Source organism: Leptodactylus fuscus, chromosome 7 (assembly GCF_031893055.1).
Source record: "Leptodactylus fuscus isolate aLepFus1 chromosome 7, aLepFus1.hap2, whole genome shotgun sequence".
In the NCBI taxonomy this organism is placed as follows: Eukaryota; Metazoa; Chordata; class Amphibia; order Anura; family Leptodactylidae; genus Leptodactylus; species Leptodactylus fuscus.
In genome coordinates this window covers 29,045,615-29,065,106 of record NC_134271.1, presented here as the reverse complement: position 1 = coordinate 29,065,106, position 19,492 = coordinate 29,045,615, and the positions used below count along the sequence as shown (strand labels likewise).

Below are 19,492 nucleotides of genomic sequence, written 5' to 3'. Positions count from 1 at the left end.
GGCTCAATCAGCCACGCCACCACAAATCTCTAGCCCTCCACATGCGTCCAACTGCTGTGGCATTCTGCCAATTTGTCCGTGCGGTTTCAAGCAGCGCCTTTCCCAAAAAGATTTGATTTCTTAAATGTCACGACTCGCAGGGACTTCCTATTATTAAATGTTGCTGCCGAGTATGGAATAGAAGTGAAGGTCTCTTAGCTTTTGCAAAGGCAACCCCGTGAAACTCACTGCGGATGTTTGGGGGGCATGAAGGGAAGGGGAGGGGGGACTTCTATTGTCCACATGGGTCCTCCTGGCGAGGATGGGATAAAAAGGCAAACGCTGTAAGGGCTGCGTCAAATAATACAGGCGCGCAGAAATTGGAGTCATCCATTAGAGATGCCATTTGGCAGGCTTCCCGGCGGCGGTTTATTCGCAGGGCGCTGTGGCTTGGTCGTTTCAAGCGCCTGTCTAGTAAACAGGAGATCCAGCGCTTTCTTTCCGTGGCACTGTGGCTTGGTTGGTTAAAGCGCCCGTATTGTAACCCGGGCACCCGGCGGCTTCCTCATGTGGCGCTGTGTCTTAGTTGGTTAAAGCGCCTGTCTAGTAAACAGGAGATCCTGAGTTCGAATCTCAGCAGTGCCTACCTTCCCTATTTTCAGCTTTTCACGCAAAATGATAAGGAGGCGTTTGACATCGAACTTGCCTTTCCCACAGCCCAAAGATAGACCCATGGCGGGATAAAGAATGTGTATTGGCTAATGGCGGGAAAAGGAGGAACTCTGCCACCACCTTCTTTAGAGGATATAGGATGGCATCAAGCCAGACAAATGAAAAGAGAGGTGACTTCCTAGTGCCCCCCTTCATCGGCCACACCATCCATCCAGACGTCATTGCAGAGTTTGCCAACGGCCCTTCTTGAATGGTGATTGTGAATGTCCGTGCTCTGGGCATCCGCTGGCAGACAAAAGAGGCTCAGCAAAGCAAGTTTCCAAGTGGGAAACGTCAGAAAGAATCGACGAGGATGGGATTCGAACCCATGCATGCAGAGCACAATGGATTAGCAGTCCATCGCCTTAACCACTCGGCCACCTCGTCCTGGCGGCGGCCGATTCCCAACATCCCCAAAAGAATTTTGAGGAGCCTTGGGCTGCATTTGCACTCAACCTCGTGTAGCGTCGTTCATTGGCCCAGTGGGCCTCATCTCACCTCCTACGGTATATAATGTCTTTCTAGTGGAAAGTCTACCAGAGATAAACCCACGCCAAGGGTTTAAATGCCAAAATGTCTCTAGTCATCAATAGTTCTTACTCATGTCTGTACTTCCCTGGCATTCCTTCAATCAGTCTATTCCTTAAATATGCCGTGAAAGCAAGACAGATCTGGATGCATGCTGCGCTGGCTCAATCAGCCACGCCACCACAAATCTCTAGCCCTCCACATGCGTCCAACTGCTGTGGCATTCTGCCAATTTGTCCGTGCGGTTTCAAGCAGCGCCTTTCCCAAAAAGATTTGATTTCTTAAATGTCACGACTCGCAGGGACTTCCTATTATTAAATGTTGCTGCCGAGTATGGAATAGAAGTGAAGGTCTCTTAGCTTTTGCAAAGGCAACCCCGTGAAACTCACTGCGGATGTTTGGGGGGCGTGAAGGGAAGGGGAGGGGGGACTTCTATTGTCCACATGGGTCTCCCTGGTGAGGATGGGATAAAAAGGCAAACGCTGTAAGGGCTGCGTCAAATAATACAGGTGCGCAGAAATTGGAGTCATCCATTAGAGATGCCGTTTGGCAGGCTTCCCGGCGGCGGTTTATTCGCAGGGCGCTGTGGCTTGGTCGTTTCAAGCGCCTGTCTAGTAAACAGGAGATCCAGCGCTTTCTTTCCGTGGCACTGTGGCTTGGTTGGTTAAAGCGCCCGTATTGTAACCCGGGCACCCGGCGGCTTCCTCATGTGGCGCTGTGGCTTAGTTGGTTAAAGCGCCTGTCTAGTAAACAGGAGATCCTGAGTTCGAATCTCAGCAGTGCCTACCTTCCCTATTTTCAGCTTTTCACGCAAAATGATAAGGAGGCGTTTGACATCGAACTTGCCTTTCCCACAGCCCAAAGATAGACCCATGGCGGGATAAAGAATGTGTATTGGCTAATGGCGGGAAAAGGAGGAACTCTGCCACCACCTTCTTTAGAGGATATAGGATGGCATCAAGCCAGACAAATGAAAAGAGAGGTGACTTCCTAGTGCCCCCCTTCATCGGCCACACCATCCATCCATCCAGACGTCATTGCAGAGTTTGCCAACGGCCCTTCTTGAATGGTGATTGCGAATGTCCGTGCTCTGGGCATCCGCTGGCAGACAAAAGAGGCTCAGCAAAGCAAGTTTCCAAGTGGGAAACGTCAGAAAGAATCGACGAGGATGGGATTCGAACCCATGCATGCAGAGCACAATGGATTAGCAGTCCATCGCCTTAACCACTCGGCCACCTCGTCCTGGCGGCGGCCGATTCCCAACATCCCCAAAAGAATTTTGAGGAGCCTTGGGCTGCGTTTCCACTCAACCTCGTGTAGCGTCGTTCATTGGCCCAGTGGGCCTTATCTCACCTCCTACGGTATATAATGTCTTTCTAGTGGAAAGTCTACCAGAGATAAACCCACGCCAAGGGTTTAAATGCCAAAATGTCTCTAGTCATCAATAGTTCTTACTCATGTCTGTACTTCCCTGGCATTCCTTCAATCAGTCTATTCCTTAAATATGCCGTGAAAGCAAGACAGATCTGGATGCATGCTGCGCTGGCTCAATCAGCCACGCCACCACAAATCTCTAGCCCTCCACATGCGTCCAACTGCTGTGGCATTCTGCCAATTTGTCCGTGCGGTTTCAAGCAGCGCCTTTCCCAAAAAGATTTGATTTCTTAAATGTCACGACTCGCAGGGACTTCCTATTATTAAATGTTGCTGCCGAGTATGGAATAGAAGTGAAGGTCTCTTAGCTTTTGCAAAGGCAACCCCGTGAAACTCACTGCGGATGTTTGGGGGGCGTGAAGGGAAGGGGAGGGGGGACTTCTATTGTCCACATGGGTCCTCCTGGCGAGGATGGGATAAAAAGGCAAACGCTGTAAGGGCTGCGTCAAATAATACAGGCGCGCAGAAATTGGAGTCATCCATTAGAGATGCCATTTGGCAGGCTTCCCGGCGGCGGTTTATTCGCAGGGCGCTGTGGCTTGGTCGTTTCAAGCGCCTGTCTAGTAAACAGGAGATCCAGCGCTTTCTTTCCGTGGCACTGTGGCTTGGTTGGTTAAAGCGCCCGTATTGTAACCCGGGCACCCGGCGGCTTCCTCATGTGGCGCTGTGTCTTAGTTGGTTAAAACGCCTGTCTAGTAAACAGGAGATCCTGAGTTCGAATCTCAGCAGTGCCTACCTTCCCTATTTTCAGCTTTTCACGCAAAATGATAAGGAGGCGTTTGACATCGAACTTGCCTTTCCCACAGCCCAAAGATAGACCCATGGCGGGATAAAGAATGTGTATTGGCTAATGGCGGGAAAAGGAGGAACTCTGCCACCACCTTCTTTAGAGGATATAGGATGGCATCAAGCCAGACAAATGAAAAGAGAGGTGACTTCCTAGTGCCCCCCTTCATCGGCCACACCATCCATCCAGACGTCATTGCAGAGTTTGCCAACGGCCCTTCTTGAATGGTGATTGTGAATGTCCGTGCTCTGGGCATCCGCTGGCAGACAAAAGAGGCTCAGCAAAGCAAGTTTCCAAGTGGGAAACGTCAGAAAGAATCGACGAGGATGGGATTCGAACCCATGCATGCAGAGCACAATGGATTAGCAGTCCATCGCCTTAACCACTCGGCCACCTCGTCCTGGCGGCGGCCCGATTCCCCAACATCCCCAAAAGAATTTTGAGGAGCCTTGGGCTGCATTTGCACTTAACCTCGTGTAGCGTCGTTCATTGGCCCAGTGGGCCTCATCTCACCTCCTACGGTATATAATGTCTTTCTAGTGGAAAGTCTACCAGAGATAAACCCCACGCCAAGGGGTTTAAATGCCAAAATGTCTCTAGTCATCAATAGTTCTTACTCATGTCTGTACTTCCCTGGCATTCCTTCAATCAGTCTATTCCTTAAATATGCCGTGAAAGCAAGACAGATCTGGATGCATGCTGCGCTGGCTCAATCAGCCACGCCACCACAAATCTCTAGCCCCTCCACATGCGTCCAACTGCTGTGGCATTCTGCCAATTTGTCCGTGCGGTTTTCAAGCAGCGCCTTTCCCAAAAAGATTTGATTTCTTAAATGTCACGACTCGCAGGGACTTCCTATTATTAAATGTTGCTGCCGAGTATGGAATAGAAGTGAAGGTCTCTTAGCTTTTGCAAAGGCAACCCCGTGAAACTCACTGCGGATGTTTGGGGGGCGTGAAGGGAAGGGGGAGGGGGGACTTCTATTGTCCACAATGGGTCTCCCTGGTGAGGATGGGATAAAAAGGCAAACGCTGTAAGGGCTGCGTCAAATAATACAGGTGCGCAGAAATTGGAGTCATCCATTAGAGATGCCGTTTGGCAGGCTTCCCGGCGGCGGTTTATTCGCAGGGCGCTGTGGCTTGGTCGTTTCAAGCGCCTGTCTAGTAAACAGGAGATCCAGCGCTTTCTTTCCGTGGCACTGTGGCTTGGTTGGTTAAAGCGCCCGTATTGTAACCCGGGCACCCGGCGGCTTCCTCATGTGGCGCTGTGGCTTAGTTGGTTAAAGCGCCTGTCTAGTAAACAGGAGATCCTGAGTTCGAATCTCAGCAGTGCCTACCTTCCCTATTTTCAGCTTTTCACTGCAAAATGATAAGGAGGCGTTTGACATCGAACTTGCCTTTCCCACAGCCCAAAGATAGACCCATGGCGGGATAAAGAATGTGTATTGGCTAATGGCGGGAAAAGGAGGAACTCTGCCACCACCTTCTTTAGAGGGATATAGGATGGCATCAAGCCAGACAAATGAAAAGAGAGGTGACTTCCTAGTGCCCCCCTTCATCGGCCACACCATCCATCCAGACGTCATTGCAGAGTTTGCCAACGGCCCTTCTTGAATGGTGATTGCGAATGTCCGTGCTCTGAATCCGCTGGCAGACAAAAGAGGCTCAGCAAAGCAAGTTTCCAAGTGGGAAACGTCAGAAAGAATCGACGAGGATGGGATTCGAACCCATGCATGCAGAGCACAATGGATTAGCAGTCCATCGCCTTAACCACTCGGCCACCTCGTCCTGGCGGCGGCCGATTCCCAACATCCCCAAAAGAATTTTGAGGAGCCTTGGGCTGCGTTTCCACTCAACCTCGTGTAGCGTCGTTCATTGGCCCAGTGGGCCTTATCTCACCTCCTACGGTATATAATGTCTTTCTAGTGGAAAGTCTACCAGAGATAAAACCCACGCCAAGGGTTTAAATGCCAAAATGTCTCTAGTCATCAATAGTTCTTACTCATGTCTGTACTTCCCTGGCATTCCTTCAATCAGTCTATTCCTTAAATATGCCGTGAAAGCAAGACAGATCTGGATGCATGCTGCGCTGGCTCAATCAGCCACGCCACCACAAATCTCTAGCCCTCCAACATGCGTCCAACTGCTGTGGCATTCTGCCAATTTGTCTCGTGCGGTTTCAAGCAGCGCCTTTCCCAAAAAGATTTGATTTCTTAAATGTTCACGACTCGCAGGGACTTCCTATTATTAAATGTTGCTGCCGAGTATGGAATAGAAGTGAAGGTCTCTTAGCTTTTGCAAAGGCAACCCCGTGAAACTCACTGCGGATGTTTGGGGGGCGTGAAGGGAAGGGGAGGGGGGACTTCTATTGTCCACATGGGTCTCCCTGGTGAGGAATGGGATAAAAAGGCAAACGCTGTAAGGGCTGCGTCAAATAATACAGGCGCGCAGAAATTGGAGTCATCCATTAGAGATGCCGTTTGGCAGGCTTCCCGGCGGCGGTTTATTCGCAGGGCGCTGTGGCTTGGTCGTTTCAAGCGCCTGTCTAGTAAACAGGAGATCCAGCGCTTTCTTTTCCGTGGCACTGTGGCTTGGTTGGTTAAAGCGCCCGTATTGTAACCCGGGCACCCGGCGGCTTCCTCATGTGGCGCTGTGGCTTAGTTGGTTAAAGCGCCTGTCTAGTAAACAGGAGATCCTGAGTTCGAATCTCAGCAGTGCCTACCTTCCCTATTTTCAGCTTTTCACGCAAAATGATAAGGAGGCGTTTGACATCGAACTTGCCTTTCCCACAGCCCAAAGATAGACCCATGGCGGGATAAAGAATGTGTATTGGCTAATGGCGGGAAAAGGAGGAACTCTGCCACCACCTTCTTTAGAGGATATAGGATGGCATCAAGCCAGACAAATGAAAAGAGAGGTGACTTCCTAGTGCCCCCCCTTCATCGGCCACACCATCCATCCAGACGTCATTGCAGAGTTTGCCAACAGCCCTTCTTGAATGGTGATTGCGAATGTCCGTGCTCTGGGCATCCGCTGGCAGACAAAAGAGGCTCAGCAAAGCAAGTTTCCAAGTGGGAAACGTCAGAAAGAATCGACGAGGATGGGATTCGAACCCATGCATGCAGAGCACAATGGATTAGCAGTCCATCGCCTTAACCACTCGGCCACCTCGTCCTGGCGGCGGCCGATTCCCAACATCCCCAAAAGAATTTTGAGGAGCCTTGGGCTGCATTTCCACTCAACCTCGTGTAGCGTCGTTCATTGGCCCAGTGGGCCTCATCTCACCTCCTACGGTATATAATGTCTTTCTAGTGGAAAGTCTACCAGAGATAAACCCACGCCAAGGGTTTAAATGCCAAAATGTCTCTAGTCATCAATAGTTCTTACTCATGTCTGTACTTACCTGGCATTCCTTCAATCAGTCTATTCCTTAAATATGCCGTGAAAGCAAGACAGATCTGGATGCATGCTGCGCTGGCTCAATCAGCCACGCCACCACAAATCTCTAGCCCTCCACATGCGTCCAACTGCTGTGGCATTCTGCCAATTTGTCCGTGCGGTTTCAAGCAGCGCCTTTCCCAAAAAGATTTGATTTCTTAAATGTCACGACTCGCAGGGACTTCCTATTATTAAATGTTGCTGCCGAGTATGGAATAGAAGTGAAGGTCTCTTAGCTTTTGCAAAGGCAACCCCATGAAACTCACTGCGGATGTTTGGGGGGGCATGAAGGGAAGGGGAGGGGGGACTTCTATTGTCCACATGGGTCCTCCTGGCGAGGATGGGATAAAAAGGCAAACGCTGTAAGGCTGCGTCAAATAATACAGGCGCGCAGAAATTGGAGTCATCCATTAGAGATGCCATTTGGCAGGCTTCCCGCGGCGGTTTATTCGCAGGGCGCTGTGGCTTGGTCGTTTCAAGCGCCTGTCTAGTAAACAGGAAGATCCAGCGCTTTCTTTCCGTGGCACTGTGGCTTGGTTGGTTAAAGCGCCCGTATTGTAACCCGGGCACCCGGCGGCTTCCTCATGTGGCGCTGTGTCTTAGTTGGTTAAAGCGCCTGTCTAGTAAACAGGAGATCCTGAGTTCGAATCTCAGCAGTGCCTACCTTCCCTATTTTCAGCTTTTCACGCAAAATGATAAGGAGGCGTTTGACATCGAACTTGCCTTTCCCACAGCCCAAAGATAGACCCATGGCGGGATAAAGAATGTGTATTGGCTAATGGCGGGAAAAGGAGGAACTCTGCCACCACCTTCTTTAGAGGATATAGGATGGCATCAAGCCAGACAAATGAAAAGAGAGGTGACTTCCTAGTGCCCCCCTTCATCGGCCACACCATCCATCCATCCAGACGTCATTGCAGAGTTTGCCAACGGCCCTTCTTGAATGGTGATTGCGAATGTCCGTGCTCTGGGCATCCGCTGGCAGACAAAAGAGGCTCAGCAAAGCAAGTTTCCAAGTGGGAAACGTCAGAAAGAATCGACGAGGATGGGATTCGAACCCATGCATGCAGAGCACAATGGATTAGCAGTCCATCGCCTTAACCACTCGGCCACCTCGTCCTGGCGGCGGCCGATTCCCAACATCCCCAAAAGAATTTTGAGGAGCCTTGGGCTGCATTTCCACTCAACCTCGTGTAGCGTCGTTCATTGGCCCAGTGGGCCTTATCTCACCTCCTACGGTATATAATGTCTTTCTAGTGGAAAGTCTACCAGAGATAAACCCACGCCAAGGGTTTAAATGCCAAAATGTCTCTAGTCATCAATAGTTCTTACTCATGTCTGTACTTCAATGGCATTCCTTCAATCAGTCTATTCCTTAAATATGCCGTGAAAGCAAGACAGATCTGGATGCATGCTGCGCTGGCTCAATCAGCCACGCCACCACAAATCTCTAGCCCTCCACATGCGTCCAACTGCTGTGGCATTCTGCCAATTTGTCCGTGCGGTTTCAAGCAGCGCCTTTCCCAAAAAGATTTGATTTCTTAAATGTCACGACTCGCAGGGACTTCCTATTATTAAATGTTGCTGCCGAGTATGGAATAGAAGTGAAGGTCTCTTAGCTTTTGCAAAGGCAACCCCGTGAAACTCACTGCGGATGTTTGGGGGGCATGAAGGGAAGGGGAGGGGGGACTTCTATTGTCCACATGGGTCCTCCTGGCGAGGATGGGATAAAAAGGCAAACGCTGTAAGGGCTTCGTCAAATAATACAGGCGCGCAGAAATTGGAGTCATCCATTAGAGATGCCGTTTGGCAGGCTTCCCGGCGGCGGTTTATTCGCAGGGCGCTGTGGCTTGGTCGTTTCAAGCGCCTGTCTAGTAAACAGGAGATCCAGCGCTTTCTTTCCGTGGCACTGTGGCTTGGTTGGTTAAAGCGCCCGTATTGTAACCCGGGCACCCGGCGGCTTCCTCATGTGGCGCTGTGTCTTAGTTGGTTAAAGCGCCTGTCTAGTAAACAGGAGATCCTGAGTTCGAATCTCAGCAGTGCCTACCTTCCCTATTTTCAGCTTTTCACGCAAAATGATAAGGAGGCGTTTGACATCGAACTTGCCTTTCCCACAGCCCAAAGATAGACCCATGGCGGGATAAAGAATGTGTATTGGCTAATGGCGGGAAAAGGAGGAACTCTGCCACCACCTTCTTTAGAGGATATAGGATGGCATCAAGCCAGACAAATGAAAAGAGAGGTGACTTCCTAGTGCCCCCCTTCATCGGCCACACCATCCATCCAGACGTCATTGCAGAGTTTGCCAACGGCCCTTCTTGAATGGTGATTGCGAATGTCCGTGCTCTGGGCATCCGCTGGCAGACAAAAGAGGCTCAGCAAAGCAAGTTTCCAAGTGGGAAACGTCAGAAAGAATCGACGAGGATGGGATTTGAACCCATGCATGCAGAGCACAATGGATTAGCAGTCCATCGCCTTAACCACTCGGCCACCTGGTCCTGGCGGCGGCCGATTCCCAACATCCCCAAAAGAATTTTGAGGAGCCTTGGGCTGCGTTTCCACTCAACCTCGTGTAGCGTCGTTCATTGGCCCAGTGGGCCTTATCTCACCTCCTACGGTATATAATGTCTTTCTAGTGGAAAGTCTACCAGAGATAAACCCACGCCAAGGGTTTAAATGCCAAAATGTCTCTAGTCATCAATAGTTCTTACTCATGTCTGTACTTCCCTGGCATTCCTTCAATCAGTCTATTCCTTAAATATGCCGTGAAAGCAAGACAGATCTGGATGCATGCTGCGCTGGCTCAATCAGCCACGCCACCACAAATCTCTAGCCCTCCACATGCGTCCAACTGCTGTGGCATTCTGCCAATTTGTCCGTGCGGTTTCAAGCAGCGCCTTTCCCAAAAAGATTTGATTTCTTAAATGTCACGACTCGCAGGGACTTCCTATTATTAAATGTTGCTGCCGAGTATGGAATAGAAGTGAAGGTCTCTTAGCTTTTGCAAAGGCAACCCCGTGAAACTCACTGCGGATGTTTGGGGGGCGTGAAGGGAAGGGGAGGGGGGACTTCTATTGTCCACATGGGTCCTCCTGGCGAGGATGGGATAAAAAGGCAAACGCTGTAAGGGCTGCATCAAATAATACAGGCGCGCAGAAATTGGAGTCATCCATTAGAGAAGCCGTTTGGCAGGCTTCCCTGCGGCGGTTTATTCGCAGGGCGCTGTGGCTTGGTCGTTTCAAGCGCCTGTCTAGTAAACAGGAGATCCAGCACTTTCTTTCCGTGGCACTGTGGCTTGGTTGGTTAAAGCGCCCGTATTGTAACCCGGGCACCCGGCGGCTTCCTCATGTGGCGCTGTGGCTTAGTTGGTTAAAGCGCCTGTCTAGTAAACAGGAGATCCTGAGTTCGAATCTCAGCAGTGCCTACCTTCCCTATTTTCAGCTTTTCACGCAAAATGATAAGGAGGCGTTTGACATCGAACTTGCCTTTCCCACAGCCCAAAGATAGACCCATGGCGGGATAAAGAATGTGTATTGGCTAATGGCGGGAAAAGGAGGAACTCTGCCACCACCTTCTTTAGAGGATATAGGATGGCATCAAGCCAGACAAATGAAAAGAGAGGTGACTTCCTAGTGCCCCCCTTCATCGGCCACACCATCCATCCATCCAGACGTCATTGCAGAGTTTGCCAACGGCCCTTCTTGAATGGTGATTGCGAATGTCCGTGCTCTGGGCATCCGCTGGCAGACAAAAGAGGCTCAGCAAAGCAAGTTTCCAAGTGGGAAACGTCAGAAAGAATCGACGAGGATGGGATTCGAACCCATGCATGCAGAGCACAATGGATTAGCAGTCCATCGCCTTAACCACTCGGCCACCTCGTCCGGGCGGCGGCCGAATCCCAACATCCCCAAAAGAATTTTGAGGAGCCTTGGGCTGCATTTCCACTCAACCTCGTGTAGCGTCGTTCATTGGCCCAGTGGGCCTTATCTCACCTCCTACGGTATATAATGTCTTTCTAGTGGAAAGGCTACCAGAGATAAACCCACGCCAAGGGTTTAAATGCCAAAATGTCTCTAGTCATCAATAGTTCTTACTCATGTCTGTACTTACCTGGCATTCCTTCAATCAGTCTATTCCTTAAATATGCCGTGAAAGCAAGACAGATCTGGATGCATGCTGCGCTGGCTCAATCAGCCACGCCACCACAAATCTCTAGCCCTCCACATGCGTCCAACTGCTGTGGCATTCTGCCAATTTGTCCGTGCGGTTTCAAGCAGCGCCTTTCCCAAAAAGATTTGATTTCTTAAATGTCACGACTCGCAGGGACTTCCTATTATTAAATGTTGCTGCCGAGTATGGAATAGAAGTGAAGGTCTCTTAGCTTTTGCAAAGGCAACCCCGTGAAACTCACTGCGGATGTTTGGGGGGCATGAAGGGAAGGGGAGGGGGGACTTCTATTGTCCACATGGGTCCTCCTGGCGAGGATGGGATAAAAAGGCAAACGCTGTAAGGGCTTCGTCAAATAATACAGGCGCGCAGAAATTGGAGTCATCCATTAGAGATGCCGTTTGGCAGGCTTCCCGGCGGCGGTTTATTCGCAGGGCGCTGTGGCTTGGTCGTTTCAAGCGCCTGTCTAGTAAACAGGAGATCCAGCGCTTTCTTTCCGTGGCACTGTGGCTTGGTTGGTTAAAGCGCCCGTATTGTAACCCGGGTACCCGGCGGCTTCCTCATGTGGCGCTGTGGCTTAGTTGGTTAAAGCGCCTGTCTAGTAAACAGGAAGATCCTGAGTTCGAATCTCAGCAGTGCCTACCTTCCCTATTTTCAGCTTTTCACGCAAAATGATAAGGAGGCGTTTGACATCGAACTTGCCTTTCCCACAGCCCAAAGATAGACCCATGGCGGGATAAAGAATGTGTATTGGCTAATGGCGGGAAAAGGAGGAACTCTGCCACCACCTTCTTTAGAGGATATAGGATGGCATCAAGCCAGACAAATGAAAAGAGAGGTGACTTCCTAGTGCCCCCCTTCATCGGCCACACCATCCATCCAGACGTCATTGCAGAGTTTGCCAACGGCCCTTCTTGAATGGTGATTGCGAATGTCCGTGCTCTGGGCATCCGCTGGCAGACAAAAGAGGCTCAGCAAAGCAAGTTTCCAAGTGGGAAACGTCAGAAAGAATCGACGAGGATGGGATTCGAACCCATGCATGCAGAGCACAATGGATTAGCAGTCCATCGCCTTAACCACTCGGCCACCTCGTCCTGGCGGCGGCCGATTCCCAACATCCCCAAAAGAATTTTGAGGAGCCTTGGGCTGCGTTTCCACTCAACCTCGTGTAGCGTCGTTCATTGGCCCAGTGGGCCTTATCTCACCTCCTACGGTATATAATGTCTTTCTAGTGGAAAGTCTACCAGAGATAAACCCACACCAAGGGTTTAAATGCCAAAATGTCTCTAGTCATCAATAGTTCTTACTCATGTCTGTACTTACCTGGCATTCCTTCAATCAGTCTATTCCTTAAATATGCCGTGAAAGCAAGACAGATCTGGATGCATGCTGCGCTGGCTCAATCAGCCACGCCACCACAAATCTCTAGCCCTCCACATGCGTCCAACTGCTGTGGCATTCTGCCAATTTGTCCGTACGGTTTCAAGCAGCGCCTTTCCCAAAAAGATTTGATTTCTTAAATGTCACGACTCGCAGGGACTTCCTATTATTAAATGTTGCTGCCGAGTATGGAATAGAAGTGAAGGTCTCTTAGCTTTTGCAAAGGCAACCCCGTGAAACTCACTGCAGATGTTTGGCGGGCATGAAGGGAAGGGGAGGGGGGACTTCTATTGTCCACATGGGTCCTCCTGGCGAGGATGGGATAAAAAGGCAAACGCTGTAAGGGCTGCGTCAAATAATACAGGCGCGCAGAAATTGGAGTCATCCATTAGAGATGCCGTTTGGCAGGCTTCCCGGCGGCGGTTTATTCGCAGGGCGCTGTGGCTTGGTCGTTTCAAGCGCCTGTCTAGTAAACAGGAGATCCAGCGCTTTCTTTCCGTGGCACTGCGGCTTGGTTGGTTAAAGCGCCCGTATTGTAACCCGGGCACCCGGCGGCTTCCTCATGTGGCGCTGTGGCTTAGTTGGTTAAAGCGCCTGTCTAGTAAACAGGAAGATCCTGAGTTCGAATCTCAGCAGTGCCTACCTTCCCTATTTTCAGCTTTTCACGCAAAATGATAAGGAGGCGTTTGACATCGAACTTGCCTTTCCCACAGCCCAAAGATAGACCCATGGCGGGATAAAGAATGTGTATTGGCTAATGGCGGGAAAAGGAGGAACTCTGCCACCACCTTCTTTAGAGGATATAGGATGGCATCAAGCCAGACAAATGAAAAGAGAGGTGACTTCCTAGTGCCCCCCTTCATCGGCCACACCATCCATCCAGACGTCATTGCAGAGTTTGCCAACGGCCCTTCTTGAATGGTGATTGCGAATGTCCGTGCTCTGGGCATCCGCTGGCAGACAAAAGAGGCTCAGCAAAGCAAGTTTCCAAGTGGGAAACGTCAGAAAGAATCGACGAGGATGGGATTCGAACCCATGCATGCAGAGCACAATGGATTAGCAGTCCATCGCCTTAACCACTCGGCCACCTCGTCCTGGCGGCGGCCGATTCCCAACATCCCCAAAAGAATTTTGAGGAGCCTTGGGCTGCGTTTCCACTCAACCTCGTGTAGCGTCGTTCATTGGCCCAGTGGGCCTTATCTCACCTCCTACGGTATATAATGTCTTTCTAGTGGAAAGTCTACCAGAGATAAACCCACGCCAAGGGTTTAAATGCCAAAATGTCTCTAGTCATCAATAGTTCTTACTCATGTCTGTACTTCCCTGGCATTCCTTCAATCAGTCTATTCCTTAAATATGCCGTGAAAGCAAGACAGATCTGGATGCATGCTGCGCTGGCTCAATCAGCCACGCCACCACAAATCTCTAGCCCTCCACATGCGTCCAACTGCTGTGGCATTCTGCCAATTTGTCCGTGCGGTTTCAAGCAGCGCCTTTCCCAAAAAGATTTGATTTCTTAAATGTCACGACTCGCAGGGACTTCCTATTATTAAATGTTGCTGCCGAGTATGGAATAGAAGTGAAGGTCTCTTAGCTTTTGCAAAGGCAACCCCGTGAAACTCACTGCGGATGTTTGGGGGGCGTGAAGGGAAGGGGAGGGGGGACTTCTATTGTCCACATGGGTCCTCCTGGCGAGGATGGGATAAAAAGGCAAACGCTGTAAGGGCTGCGTCAAATAATACAGGCGCGCAGAAATTGGAGTCATCCATTAGAGATGCCGTTTGGCAGGCTTCCCGGCGGCGGTTTATTCGCAGGGCGCTGTGGCTTGGTCGTTTCAAGCGCCTGTCTAGTAAACAGGAGATCCAGCGCTTTCTTTCCGTGGCACTGTGGCTTGGTTGGTTAAAGCGCCCGTATTGTAACCTGGGCACCCGGCGGCTTCCTCATGTGGCGCTGTGGCTTAGTTGGTTAAAGCGCCTGTCTAGTAAACAGGAGATCCTGAGTTCGAATCTCAGCAGTGCCTACCTTCCCTATTTTCAGCTTTTCACGCAAAATGATAAGGAGGCGTTTGACATCGAACTTGCCTTTCCCACAGCCCAAAGATAGACCCATGGCGGGATAAAGAATGTGTATTGGCTAATGGCGGGAAAAGGAGGAACTCTGCCACCACCTTCTTTAGAGGATATAGGATGGCATCAAGCCAGACAAATGAAAAGAGAGGTGACTTCCTAGTGCCCCCCTTCATCGACCACACCATCCATCCAGACGTCATTGCAGAGTTTGCCAACGGCCCTTCTTGAATGGTGATTGCGAATGTCCGTGCTCTGGGCATCCGCTGGCAGACAAAAGAGGCTCAGCAAAGCAAGTTTCCAAGTGGGAAACGTCAGAAAGAATCGACGAGGATGGGATTCGAACCCATGCATGCAGAGCACAATGGATTAGCAGTCCATCGCCTTAACCACTCGGCCACCTCGTCCTGGCGGCGGCCGATTCCCAACATCCCCAAAAGAATTTTGAGGAGCCTTGGGCTGCGTTTCCACTCAACCTCGTGTAGCGTCGTTCATTGGCCCAGTGGGCCTTATCTCACCTCCTACGGTATATAATGTCTTTCTAGTGGAAAGTCTACCAGAGATAAACCCACGCCAAGGGTTTAAATGCCAAAATGTCTCTAGTCATCAATAGTTCTTACTCATGTCTGTACTTCCCTGGCATTCCTTCAATCAGTCTATTCCTTAAATATGCCGTGAAAGCAAGACAGATCTGGATGCATGCTGCGCTGGCTCAATCAGCCACGCCACCACAAATCTCTAGCCCTCCACATGCGTCCAACTGCTGTGGCATTCTGCCAATTTGTCCGTGCGGTTTCAAGCAGCGCCTTTCCCAAAAAGATTTGATTTCTTAAATGTCACAACTCGCAGGGACTTCCTATTATTAAATGTTGCTGCCGAGTATGGAATAGAAGTGAAGGTCTCTTAGCTTTTGCAAAGGCAACCCCGTGAAACTCACTGCGGATGTTTGGGGGGCGTGAAGGGAAGGGGAGGGGGGACTTCTATTGTCCACATGGGTCCTCCTGGTGAGGATGGGATAAAAAGGCAAACGCTGTAAGGGCTGCGTCAAATAATACAGGCGCGCAGAAATTGGAGTCATCCATTAGAGATGCCGTTTGGCAGGCTTCCCGGCGGCGGTTTATTCGCAGGGCGCTGTGGCTTGGTCGTTTCAAGCGCCTGTCTAGTAAACAGGAGATCCAGCGCTTTCTTTCCGTGGCACTGTGGCTTGGTTGGTTAAAGCGCCCGTATTGTAACCCGGGCACCCGGCGGCTTCCTCATGTGGCGCTGTGGCTTAGTTGGTTAAAGCGCCTGTCTAGTAAACAGGAGATCCTGAGTTCGAATCTCCGCAGTGCCTACCTTCCCTATTTTCAGCTTTTCACGCAAAATGATAAGGAGGCGTTTGACATCGAACTTGCCTTTCCCACAGCCCAAAGATAGACCCATGGCGGGATAAAGAATGTGTATTGGCTAATGGCGGGAAAAGGAGGAACTCTGCCACCACCTTCTTTAGAGGATATAGGATGGCATCAAGCCAGACAAATGAAAAGAGAGGTGACTTCCTAGTGCCCCCCTTCATCGGCCACACCATCCATCCAGACGTCATTGCAGAGTTTGCCAACGGCCCTTCTTGAATGGTGATTGCGAATGTCCGTGCTCTGGGCATCCGCTGGCAGACAAAAGAGGCTCAGCAAAGCAAGTTTCCAAGTGGGAAACGTCAGAAAGAATCGACGAGGATGGGATTCGAACCCATGCATGCAGAGCACAATGGATTAGCAGTCCATCGCCTTAACCACTCGGCCACCTCGTCCTGGCGGTGGCCGATTCCCAACATCCCCAAAAGAATTTTGAGGAGCCTTGGGCTGCATTTCCACTCAACCTCGTGTAGCGTCGTTCATTGGCCCAGTGGGCCTCATCTCACCTCCTACGGTATATAATGTCTTTCTAGTGGAAAGTCTACCAGAGATAAACCCACGCCAAGGGTTTAAATGCCAAAATGTCTCTAGTCATCAATAGTTCTTACTCATGTCTGTACTTACCTGGCATTCCTTCAATCAGTCTATTCCTTAAATATGCCGTGAAAGCAAGACAGATCTGGATGCATGCTGCGCTGGCTCAATCAGCCACGCCACCACAAATCTCTAGCCCTCCACATGCGTCCAACTGCTGTGGCATTCTGCCAATTTGTCCATGCGGTTTCAAGCAGCGCCTTTCCCAAAAAGATTTGATTTCTTAAATGTCACGACTCGCAGGGACTTCCTATTATTAAATGTTGCTGCCGAGTATGGAATAGAAGTGAAGGTCTCTTAGCTTTTGCAAAGGCAACCCCGTGAAACTCACTGCGGATGTTTGGGGGGCGTGAAGGGAAGGGAAGGGGGGACTTCTATTGTCCACATGGGTCCTCCTGGCGAGGATGGGATAAAAAGGCAAACGCTGTAAGGGCTGCGTCAAATAATACAGGCGCGCAGAAATTGGAGTCATCCATTAGAGATGCCGTTTGGCAGGCTTCCCGGCGGCGGTTTATTCGCAGGGCGCTGTGGCTTGGTCGTTTCAAGCGCCTGTCTAGTAAACAGGAGATCCAGCGCTTTCTTTCCGTGGCACTGTGGCTTGGTTGGTTAAAGCGCCCGTATTGTAACCCGGGCACCCGGTGGCTTCCTCATGTGGCGCTGTGGCTTAGTTGGTTAAAGCGCCTGTCTAGTAAACAGGAGATCCTGAGTTCGAATCTCAGCAGTGCCTACCTTCCCTATTTTCAGCTTTTCACGCAAAATGATAAGGAGGCGTTTGACATCGAACTTGCCTTTCCCACAGCCCAAAGATAGACCCATGGCGGGATAAAGAATGTGTATTGGCTAATGGCGGGAAAAGGAGGAACTCTGCCACCACCTTCTTTAGAGGATATAGGATGGCATCAAGCCAGACAAATGAAAAGAGAGGTGACTTCCTAGTGCCCCCCTTCATCGGCCACACCATCCATCCAGACGTCATTGCAGAGTTTGCCAACGGCCCTTCTTGAATGGTGATTGCGAATGTCCGTGCTCTGGGCATCCGCTGGCAGACAAAAGAGGCTCAGCAAAGCAAGTTTCCAAGTGGGAAACGTCAGAAAGAATCGACGAGGATGGGATTCGATCCCATGCATGCAGAGCACAATGGATTAGCAGTCCATCGCCTTAACCACTCGGCCACCTCGTCCTGGCGGTGGCCTATTCCCAACATCCCCAAAAGAATTTTGAGGAACCTTGGGCTGCATTTCCACTCAACCTCGTGTAGCGTCGTTCATTGGCCCAGTGGGCCTTATCTCACCTCCTACGGTATATAATGTCTTTCTAGTGGAAAGTCTACCAGAGATAAACCCACGCCAAGGGTTTAAATGCCAAAATGTCTCTAGTCATCAATAGTTCTTACTCATGTCTGTACTTACCTGGCATTCCTTCAATCAGTCTATTCCTTAAATATGCCGTGAAAGCAAGACAGATCTGGATGCATGCTGCGCTGGCTCAATCAGCCACGCCACCACAAATCTCTAGCCCTCCACATGCGTCCAACTGCTGTGGCATTCTGCCAATTTGTCCGTGCGGTTTCAAGCAGCGCCTTTCCCAAAAAGATTTGATTTCTTAAATGTCACGACTCGCAGGGACTTCCTATTATTAAATGTTGCTGCCGAGTATGGAATAGAAGTGAAGGTCTCTTAGCTTTTGCAAAGGCAACCCCGTGAAACTCACTGCGGATGTTTGGGGGGCATGAAGGGAAGGGGAGGGGGGACTTCTATTGTCCACATGGGTCCTCCTGGTGAGGATGGGATAAAAAGGCAAACGCTGTAAGGGCTGCGTCAAATAATACAGGCGCGCAGAAATTGGAGTCATCCATTAGAGATGCCGTTTGGCAGGCTTCCCGGCGGCGGTTTATTCGCAGGGCGCTGTGGCTTGGTCGTTTCAAGCGCCTGTCTAGTAAACAGGAGATCCAGCGCTTTCTTTCCGTGGCACTGTGGCTTGGTTGGTTAAAGCGCCCGTATTGTAACCCGGGCACCCGGCGGCTTCCTCATGTGGCGCTGTGGCTTAGTTGGTTAAAGCGCCTGTCTAGTAAACAGGAGATCCTGAGTTCGAATCTCAGCAGTGCCTACCTTCCCTATTTTCAGCTTTTCACGCAAAATGATAAGGAGGCGTTTGACATCGAACTTGCCTTTCCCACAGCCGAAAGATAGACCCATGGCGGGATAAAGAATGTGTATTGGCTAATGGCGGGAAAAGGAGGAACTCTGCCACCACCTTCTTTAGAGGATATAGGATGGCATCAAGCCAGACAAATGAAAAGAGAGGTGACTTCCTAGTGCCCCCCTTCATCGGCCACACCATCCATCCATCCAGACGTCATTGCAGAGTTTGCCAACGGCCCTTCTTGAATGGTGATTGTGAATGTCCGTGCTCTGGGCATCCGCTGGCAGACAAAAGAGGCTCAGCAAAGCAAGTTTCCAAGTGGGAAACGTCAGAAAGAATCGACGAGGATGGGATTCGAACCCATGCATGCAGAGCACAATGGATTAGCAGTCCATCGCCTTAACCACTCGGCCACCTCGTCCTGGCGGCGGCCGATTCCCAACATCCCCAAAAGAATTTTGAGGAGCCTTGGGCTGCATTTCCACTCAACCTCGTGTAGCGTCGTTCATTGGCCCAGTGGGCCTCATCTCACCTCCTACGGTATATAATGTCTTTCTAGTGGAAAGTCTACCAGAGATAAACCCACGCCAAGGGTTTAAATGCCAAAATGTCACTAGTCATCAATAGTTCTTACTCATGTCTGTACTTACCTGGCATTCCTTCAATCAGTCTATTCCTTAAATATGCCGTGAAAGCAAGACAGATCTGGATGCATGCTGCGCTGGCTCAATCAGCCACGCCACCACAAATCTCTAGCCCTCCACATGCGTCCAACTGCTGTGGCATTCTGCCAATTTGTCCGTGCGGTTTCAAGCAGCGCCTTTCCCAAAAAGATTTGATTTCTTAAATGTCACGACTCGCAGGGACTTCCTATTA

General features: G+C 50.5%; 26 non-coding genes across 26 annotated transcripts; 13 read left to right on the top strand and 13 right to left on the bottom strand.

Moving 5' to 3' along the window:
- The first annotated feature begins 550 nt into the window (after positions 1-550).
- TRNAT-AGU (transfer RNA threonine (anticodon AGU)) lies at positions 551-624 on the top strand. The gene has a single exon. It is a non-coding gene; the product is annotated as a tRNA-Thr (tRNA).
- A 371-nt stretch (positions 625-995) lies between these two features.
- Positions 996-1,077, bottom strand: TRNAS-GCU (transfer RNA serine (anticodon GCU)). The gene has a single exon. It is a non-coding gene; the product is annotated as a tRNA-Ser (tRNA).
- Positions 1,078-1,929: 852 nt separating this feature from the next.
- Positions 1,930-2,003, top strand: TRNAT-AGU (transfer RNA threonine (anticodon AGU)). The gene has a single exon. It is a non-coding gene; the product is annotated as a tRNA-Thr (tRNA).
- Positions 2,004-2,378: 375 nt separating this feature from the next.
- Positions 2,379-2,460, bottom strand: TRNAS-GCU (transfer RNA serine (anticodon GCU)). Its single transcript has one exon. It is a non-coding gene; the product is annotated as a tRNA-Ser (tRNA).
- A 1,297-nt stretch (positions 2,461-3,757) lies between these two features.
- TRNAS-GCU (transfer RNA serine (anticodon GCU)) lies at positions 3,758-3,839 on the bottom strand. Its single transcript has one exon. It is a non-coding gene; the product is annotated as a tRNA-Ser (tRNA).
- Positions 3,840-4,699: 860 nt separating this feature from the next.
- On the top strand, positions 4,700-4,773 carry TRNAT-AGU (transfer RNA threonine (anticodon AGU)). Its single transcript has one exon. It is a non-coding gene; the product is annotated as a tRNA-Thr (tRNA).
- A 371-nt stretch (positions 4,774-5,144) lies between these two features.
- On the bottom strand, positions 5,145-5,226 carry TRNAS-GCU (transfer RNA serine (anticodon GCU)). Its single transcript has one exon. It is a non-coding gene; the product is annotated as a tRNA-Ser (tRNA).
- Positions 5,227-6,084: 858 nt separating this feature from the next.
- On the top strand, positions 6,085-6,158 carry TRNAT-AGU (transfer RNA threonine (anticodon AGU)). The gene has a single exon. It is a non-coding gene; the product is annotated as a tRNA-Thr (tRNA).
- Positions 6,159-6,530: 372 nt separating this feature from the next.
- TRNAS-GCU (transfer RNA serine (anticodon GCU)) lies at positions 6,531-6,612 on the bottom strand. Its single transcript has one exon. It is a non-coding gene; the product is annotated as a tRNA-Ser (tRNA).
- An 852-nt stretch (positions 6,613-7,464) lies between these two features.
- Positions 7,465-7,538, top strand: TRNAT-AGU (transfer RNA threonine (anticodon AGU)). Its single transcript has one exon. It is a non-coding gene; the product is annotated as a tRNA-Thr (tRNA).
- Positions 7,539-7,913: 375 nt separating this feature from the next.
- TRNAS-GCU (transfer RNA serine (anticodon GCU)) lies at positions 7,914-7,995 on the bottom strand. Its single transcript has one exon. It is a non-coding gene; the product is annotated as a tRNA-Ser (tRNA).
- An 852-nt stretch (positions 7,996-8,847) lies between these two features.
- Positions 8,848-8,921, top strand: TRNAT-AGU (transfer RNA threonine (anticodon AGU)). Its single transcript has one exon. It is a non-coding gene; the product is annotated as a tRNA-Thr (tRNA).
- Positions 8,922-10,226: 1,305 nt separating this feature from the next.
- Positions 10,227-10,300, top strand: TRNAT-AGU (transfer RNA threonine (anticodon AGU)). The gene has a single exon. It is a non-coding gene; the product is annotated as a tRNA-Thr (tRNA).
- A 375-nt stretch (positions 10,301-10,675) lies between these two features.
- Positions 10,676-10,757, bottom strand: TRNAS-GCU (transfer RNA serine (anticodon GCU)). Its single transcript has one exon. It is a non-coding gene; the product is annotated as a tRNA-Ser (tRNA).
- An 852-nt stretch (positions 10,758-11,609) lies between these two features.
- Positions 11,610-11,684, top strand: TRNAT-AGU (transfer RNA threonine (anticodon AGU)). The gene has a single exon. It is a non-coding gene; the product is annotated as a tRNA-Thr (tRNA).
- A 371-nt stretch (positions 11,685-12,055) lies between these two features.
- On the bottom strand, positions 12,056-12,137 carry TRNAS-GCU (transfer RNA serine (anticodon GCU)). The gene has a single exon. It is a non-coding gene; the product is annotated as a tRNA-Ser (tRNA).
- An 852-nt stretch (positions 12,138-12,989) lies between these two features.
- TRNAT-AGU (transfer RNA threonine (anticodon AGU)) lies at positions 12,990-13,064 on the top strand. Its single transcript has one exon. It is a non-coding gene; the product is annotated as a tRNA-Thr (tRNA).
- Positions 13,065-13,435: 371 nt separating this feature from the next.
- On the bottom strand, positions 13,436-13,517 carry TRNAS-GCU (transfer RNA serine (anticodon GCU)). Its single transcript has one exon. It is a non-coding gene; the product is annotated as a tRNA-Ser (tRNA).
- Positions 13,518-14,369: 852 nt separating this feature from the next.
- On the top strand, positions 14,370-14,443 carry TRNAT-AGU (transfer RNA threonine (anticodon AGU)). The gene has a single exon. It is a non-coding gene; the product is annotated as a tRNA-Thr (tRNA).
- Positions 14,444-14,814: 371 nt separating this feature from the next.
- On the bottom strand, positions 14,815-14,896 carry TRNAS-GCU (transfer RNA serine (anticodon GCU)). Its single transcript has one exon. It is a non-coding gene; the product is annotated as a tRNA-Ser (tRNA).
- Positions 14,897-15,748: 852 nt separating this feature from the next.
- TRNAT-AGU (transfer RNA threonine (anticodon AGU)) lies at positions 15,749-15,822 on the top strand. Its single transcript has one exon. It is a non-coding gene; the product is annotated as a tRNA-Thr (tRNA).
- Positions 15,823-16,193: 371 nt separating this feature from the next.
- On the bottom strand, positions 16,194-16,275 carry TRNAS-GCU (transfer RNA serine (anticodon GCU)). The gene has a single exon. It is a non-coding gene; the product is annotated as a tRNA-Ser (tRNA).
- Positions 16,276-17,127: 852 nt separating this feature from the next.
- On the top strand, positions 17,128-17,201 carry TRNAT-AGU (transfer RNA threonine (anticodon AGU)). Its single transcript has one exon. It is a non-coding gene; the product is annotated as a tRNA-Thr (tRNA).
- A 371-nt stretch (positions 17,202-17,572) lies between these two features.
- On the bottom strand, positions 17,573-17,654 carry TRNAS-GCU (transfer RNA serine (anticodon GCU)). The gene has a single exon. It is a non-coding gene; the product is annotated as a tRNA-Ser (tRNA).
- An 852-nt stretch (positions 17,655-18,506) lies between these two features.
- On the top strand, positions 18,507-18,580 carry TRNAT-AGU (transfer RNA threonine (anticodon AGU)). Its single transcript has one exon. It is a non-coding gene; the product is annotated as a tRNA-Thr (tRNA).
- Positions 18,581-18,955: 375 nt separating this feature from the next.
- On the bottom strand, positions 18,956-19,037 carry TRNAS-GCU (transfer RNA serine (anticodon GCU)). Its single transcript has one exon. It is a non-coding gene; the product is annotated as a tRNA-Ser (tRNA).
- Positions 19,038-19,492: the final 455 nt, after the last annotated feature.